Source organism: Rutilus rutilus (assembly GCF_951802725.1).
Source record: "Rutilus rutilus genome assembly, chromosome: 1".
NCBI classification, from domain to species: domain Eukaryota; kingdom Metazoa; phylum Chordata; class Actinopteri; order Cypriniformes; family Leuciscidae; genus Rutilus; species Rutilus rutilus.
Genome location: NC_140209.1, coordinates 55,122,089 through 55,129,375, shown reverse-complemented (window position 1 = coordinate 55,129,375; position 7,287 = coordinate 55,122,089).

Sequence of the window (7,287 nt, the reverse complement as noted above, 5' to 3'; positions counted from 1 at the left end):
GCCAAACTGCACCGGCTTGTATTTGAGACAGGCGTCTATATGAGACAGGCCTTTAATTTAGTATTGAGATGAGCATGACAGTAGGAGGTTACCAAATCTGTGTTTGTGTTTAACAGATCAGTTAATGTAAGAATTAGCCTACTATATTTCTGTAGGTCTAAAGGGGGTCGCACACCAGACGAGAAGCACAGCGCTACATCTTTAAAATTTGGACACATTATTCTCTATGAGTGTACATTGTCTCAAATCGTCGTTAATGTATATACTGACTGCACCCTGTGCTGCAATATACATTCAGTTTTACATTCATTAACAGAAATCAGCTGCTTGAATGAAATTTGCTGATGTTATTAGATTTTCAGGTGATATTCTCAATTTATTCAGTTAACGGACGCTCTGAGGTAAAGTGAATTCAGACTGCAGACTAAGCAACGATTGTATTTAATTGTACAGCACAATCATAACATAGTACAGACATGATCTTAATTGCATAATATCCTTAAACATAACAATTTTGCTGGCCATAAACTGACAAAGTGCGCGTCCAGTGTGCGATACCTCGAGTTGTCATAGACGCGACGCGGCGCTTCTCATCCAGTGTGCGACCCCCTTTAGATTATTGGCAGCATAAAAAAACGAAACGATGTGACAGCCTTGGGCTGAACAATACAAGTTACCGGTAATATCCATCGAGCCTATGAACTAGTTGCCAGAAAAACATCAACAAGAAAGAATGAAGGCTGCCCTGTAAAACAACTGCAATCATGTGATACAAAAGGACCCTATTCATCACTATCATCATCACCGCGATCCTCAACTACAAGTTCATTGGCGAATTCCTCCTCCTCGTCGCTCTCCTCCACTTCTCCCTCTCCGGCCTCCGCTAACTCTGCTTGCGCTAACAGCTCCCGCCCAGATGCGCAGGGCTCTCTTTTGTGCGCAATCTGCTCCATAGAACTGGCTTAAACAGAATCTCACGATTCATTCAAAGCCACAGATTTGTTCACGAATCACCGCTGTGTGCTGAAGTTCTGCTATGGCATATTATTCGTTGCAAAATAGAGCAATAAGCCTACTGACAATACTGTTTTAAATGTAGTACATCACTTAATGTTACCCTTCTGTTTGTTGAACTGTTGTATAAAATCAATGTCACATTTGAAATCGTGTGGATATTCAGGAAACATTGCATTCTTGCTTGTGTAATATGATCAACATTAAAAACACTGCTGGATATCAGCCTGCATTTTGATCGCAGATTTAGTCGCACAGATAGCGCAAGCGGCTTGTGGCAGAGCACAGACCGACTGAATGACACTTTTAAGTAGAAAATCTCAAATGAAGATCGCTGAACTTCAGCTTACTTGTCTGTGTTTTCAGATCATCCGTGCTTCTTCAGCAGTGTAGAGAGAGCGCACGTGCATGGTTGCCAGATACTATTGAAAAGACCGGGTAGAAAACGTGTTCTTTTAACAGAAAAGCTCTGACTGGGGGGTTAAATTATTAAAATCTGGCAACTGTGAGTATGAACGCTCGTAAAAACAGTCAATGTGTTGTCGTCTCCTTTATTTGACACAAACAAGTGATTTTGGTTAAGTAAAAAAAAAAATGGTTTAAACACATTTCAGTCTCGTCTTTTTTCGTCAACGATATTGCATGTGTTGATATAGTCACAGTTATCGTTTAATGATGTGGGTGTCGTCTCTCATCGTCTTGTCTTAGTCAGGGGAAAAAAGGTCGTCAACGAACATTTTTCGTCATAGTTTTTGTTATGTATTGGCGTATTGGCCCAACCGGACCTGGTTCCCGGAACTAGTGCTCCTCGCGACAGCCCCTCCCTGGCTCATCCCTCTGAGAGAGGACCTGCTCTCTCAGAGACGGGGCACCCTATGGCACCCGCGTCCAGACCTCTGGAAACTCCATGTCTGGTCCCTGGACGGGATGCGGAGGTTCTAGGTGACCTACCCCCTGCGGTAGTTGACACCATCACTTCCGCTAGAGCCCCCTCTACGAGGCGCCTCTATGCGTTGAAGTGGAACCTGTTCGTTGACTGGTGCTCCTCTCACGAGGAGCACCCCCGATCTTGCTCGGTCAGAGCTGTGCTTTCCTTCCTGCAAGAAGGGCTGGAGCAAAGGCTGTCTCCCTCCACCCTTAAAGTGTATGTTGCCGCTATTGCCGCACATCACGGCATGATGGTAAGTCTTTGGGAAAGCACTACCTGATCGTCAGGTTCCTGAGGGGAGCGAGGAGACTGAATCCTCCTCGCCCACTCTCTATACCCTCTTGGGATTTGTCTCTGGTCCTTTCGGCTCTTCAGAGACCACCCTTTGAGCCTCTGCAATCAGCTGAGTTAAAAATCCTGTCCTGTAAGACAGTACTCCTGGTTGCATTGGCCTCTATCAAGAGGGTAGGGGACCTGCATGTATTTTCGGTCGACGAATCGTGCCTAGAATTCGGCTCGGATAACTCTCTCGTGATCCTGAGACCCCGGCCTGGATACGTGTCCAAGGTTCCTACCACCCCCTTCTGGGACCAGGTAGTGAACCTGCAAGCGCTGCCTTCGGAGGAGGCAGACCCAGCCCTGGCTTTTCTCTGTCCCGTCCGCGCTCTGCGTCTGTACGTGGACAGAACGCAAAGCCTCAGGACCTCAGATCAGCTCTTCGTCTCTTCGTCTCAGACATCTGTAGAGCTGCGGGCTGGGCGACAACTAACACGTTCGCTAGGTTTTATAGACTGCGTGTTGAGCCGGGTTCTTCCTGTGTGCTCGCTTCAACTAGCCGGTAACACCAAAGTTCCCGCTCTAGTGTCGGCTTGCTGCGCCATTCCCTTCCTCGGAACGGATACGTGCGTTTTTTGCTCCAGTCGAGTTCCCCGCTTAGGCAAACCCTGTGAGTTCCTCCACACCCCTTCGGCATTCGGACGTTGCGGAGCGTCCGACGCCAGGCCTAGTGCTCATAGGTTGTGTAACTTGTGCTAGGCTGGGTTCCATATGTGTGATCCCTGCGGTGATCCCATATGCGTATTCTTCCACGACCAGCTCCCTGCGGTGAGCCCGTGTCTTTCCCTTGGCAGAGTCTGCTCTGCCGTCACTGTTTGGTGTAGCCTCCCCCTTCGGGCTGGAGCCACTCCAGTGACATTCCACATGTTTTCTCCACATGTTACCTCCCTTCGGGCAGGATGTGGCTCCGCAGCGTCCTTTCCCCGGAAAGGCACGCTTTCCCAGTGTTATCCAAAGAGTTCCTCTGTGTGGGGTATAATGGAACAGCAGTTGAACTCCCTCTACGCAGATCTTCCGCCCCAGCCAATTGGGGGTCTGAGAGTCTTGCGTAGGGCGCTGGATGTGGCAGCAACCATAGTGTTTTCCATGGGATCCCAATTACGTCGTCATGTCGACGTTACGTCGAACGTGAGCGACTGAAAGGGAACGTCTCGGTTACTAATGTAACCCTCGTTCCCTGAAGGAGGGAACGGGAGACGTAACATCCCGTCGCCACCGTTGCTGACCATCGCTGCATGGCCATCACAAATCCCGGCTCCTCAGCGAAAAACAATGTGTGCGTGCGCCCGCTTCCTGTTTATACCCGCGCTGCGGGGCGGGGGCACTTGACGCAATTCACGCACTCCAATGTTCATTGGCTCGTTCTGTAGACACTCGAAGTTGATAGGGCTTCCTGAAGTGATCCCAATTACGTCGTCACATCGACGTTACGTCTCCCGTTCCCTCCTTCAGGGAACGAGGGTTACATTAGTAACCGAGACGTTTTCTTGTGTGTAACACCAAGGACCGTGCTGTAAATAAGTATTTTACTTTAGCATGTTATTCTTTGGATTGCTGTTTTGTATCGTCTTGATCCAGAAATAAATCAAATCAACAGAAATGACATTAGCTTGACACAAAGCGAAAGTCTGCGCAAAAGCGCGTGCAAGAGATGTAATGTCATTTACTGACACAAAATACAGACAAATAAAACAAAATACCTCGTTGGCTGCATGCTGCGAGAAAGGGAAATAGTCTTTGAATCTCCTTACGAACGTTCAAGTCCTTTGTGATGAGAATAAATATAAATCTTTCTCTGAGCATACATGTCAGTGCTTGCCGCTTGCTTGCATGAACTATGATTCTGACGTGAAGTTCGCGAATAAACTTGAAGCAATCCTTCAAAATAAAGGTAAGCAACTTATAATGAATAAATAATGTATAAATAACAAACAACTTAAATTCTAAATTATGAATGTGATTATAGAAAAAATAAACAAATTATATATAAATTATATCAACAATATAATGGCAGCATTTACAGGCAGTTTGGACCTGGACCAGCTTTTTGGTGACCTCTCATATTGTTCTTTTGTTTGACCAGGCCACCGTTTCTCCAGTGTAGGTGGATTGCTTCTCAGTAAGGCTGCCAATAACATGCAGAATTCCCTCCACACTTTCTTGGTGGTGCCTGGAGAAAATAAAAATATGTGGCTATCATCCATCCATTTCCCAAATTTCTTATCTATTGAATATCTTCAGAACACCTGGAATATAGTGCATGAAAATGTTTGTGTTTGTGTTGAATTTCTTTTTTTCCAGCTTACAGTAATAACCATTACGAACAGTATAAGATCTGGATCGGTCCTGTCTGACCAATATGCAATCTTGCAAAAAATGTCGGTATCAGACATGATACCAATACTGAGCATCCCTAATCAAATGTCAAAAGTGTCAGAAAAAAGGGAAAAGTCAATGCAACCCGTAAACGACTACAAACAATGCAAACAACAAACGAATGATAAAAAGTGGTAGCTCTCTTATATAATAGTGCAGCATTGTCTTTGGGTCTTTGGGTCTAGATGGTCAAGTCAAGTCACCTTTATTTATATAGTGCTTTTTACAATACAGATTGTATCAAAGCAGCTTCACAGTGATAACATGAAAATAATACAACAAAGTTTGTTTCTAGAAGAAAATTGCATCATCGTCCACCTTAAGTAAGGCAGATCAAAAATATTGTTGAATATTAAATGTCCCCATCTAAGCAAGCCAAAAGCCAAGGCAACAGTGGCAAGGAACCAAAACTCCATCAGTGACAGAATGTAGAAAAAAACCTTGGGAGAACCCAGGCTCAGTCAGGGGTCAGTTCTCCTCTGGCCAACGAGTGAAAAGTGTATGATTATGATCCAGGCAGCATTACAGGTCAGAAGTCAGATTGGTCGTGTCGATGAGGCCTTCACAGGGCTGATGAGGCCGACACTTCAGGGATGCATCATGGATGGGTCCAGGTGCACGTCCACCATCTGATCTGGATACGTCCGGGATCCAGCTGACTTCAGTAAACAGGGAGGGACTGGTTGACACTTCAGGACTGCGTTGTCATCATGTCCAGACACAGGTCCTTCATCGGATCTGGATACGGCCTGGATCCGGCGGACTGCGGTAAACCTCGGATAAACATAAGAGACTTAATATTAGCGTAGACGCCATCCTTATTATGATGTGACAAATACATCAGGATTTGTTCCCGGTTCCAGCTCACATAATCTATGCAGCCTAACATTGAATTATAAAAGTCTATAATGTGTTATGTGTATGCTAGGTCAAAGAGATGTGTTTTTAGTCTAGATTTGAACTGACAGAGTGTGTCTGCTTCCCGGACAATGTTAGGAACATTGTTCCAAAGTTTTGGTGCTAAATAGGAAAAGGATCTACCGCCAGCAGTTGATTTTGATATTCTAGGTATTATCAACTGGCTGGAATTTTGAGATCGCAATAGACGTGAAGGACTATAATGCGTTAAGAGCTCGCTCAAGTATTGTGGAGCTAAACCATTTAGTGCTTTGTAAGTGATCAGCAATATTTAAAAATGTATACGATTTTTAATAGGGAGCCAATGCAGTGTTGACAGAACCGGGCTAATATGGTCATACTTCCTGGTTCTGATAAAAACTCGAGCTGCTGCATTTTGGACCAGCTGTAGTTTGTTTACTAAGCAACCACCCATAATAGCATTACAATAATCTAGCCTTGATGTCATGAACGCATGGACTATGTGTTCTGCATTTTTCTGCATTTAATTTAGATATATTTTTAAGATGAAAGAATGCGGTTTTACAGATGCTAGACACATGACTTTCAAATGAAAGATTGATATCAAAGAGCACACCCAGGTTCCTAACCAACGACAAAGGTTTGACAGAGCAGCCATCAAGTGTTAGACAGTATTTGACTTTATTACGTGAGAAAAAATTTTGTCCAATAATTTGAATCTCTGTTTTTTTCAGAATTAAGTAGTAGGAAGTTGCTAGTCATGCAGTTTTTTATATCAGCTATGCATTCCGTTAATTTTGTAAATTGGTAAGTTTCGTCAGGGTGTGAAGAAATATAGAGCTGCGTATCATCAGTATAACAGTGAAAACTAATGCCATGCTTCCTAATGATATCTCCCAAGGGTAGGATGTACAGAGTGAACAGCAACGGTCCTGGTACTGAGCCTTTTGGTACACGGTACGCCATACTGAACTTGTGATCGATAAGACATCTCTTCATTTACTGCTACAAACTGATAACGGTCAGATAAGTATGATTTAAACCATGCTAATGCAATTCCACTAATGCCAACATAATTTTCGAGTCTATTTAAAAGAATGTTGTGGTCAATAGTGTCAAATGTAGCACTAAGATCGAGTAACACTAATAGAGAGATACAAGTTACAACCATTGATAAGAGCAAATAATTTGTAACTCTAATGAGAGCAGACTCAGTACTATAGTACGGTCTGAATCCTGATAGAAAATCCTTGCAGATATCATTTCTTTCTAAAAAGGAACATAGTTGTGAAGATACTGCCTTTTCTAGTATCTTTGACAGAAAAGGTCGATTTGAGATCGGCCAGTAATTGACTAATTCTGTAGGATCAAGTTGTGTTTTTTTAACAAGCGGTTTAACCATAACCAGCTTAAAAGTTTTTGGTATGTATCCTAATGACAAAGATGAATTAATGATATTAAGAAGAGGATCTATGACCTCTGGAAGCATCTCTTTCAGTAGCTTAGTCAGTATAGGGTCTAACATACATGTTGTTGATTGAGATGATTTAACGAGTTTAGCAAATTTTTCCTCTCCTATAGCAATGAATGAATTGAATTTTTCCTTAGGGAGACTTCAGTGCACTCCCTGATGTGATACTGTAGTAGTAGACGGTTGCATAGTTATAATTTTCTCCCTGATATTATCAATCTTATAAGTGAAGAAGTTCAAAAAGTCATTACTGCTGTGCTGCTTGGAAACTTCTGGGCTTGAT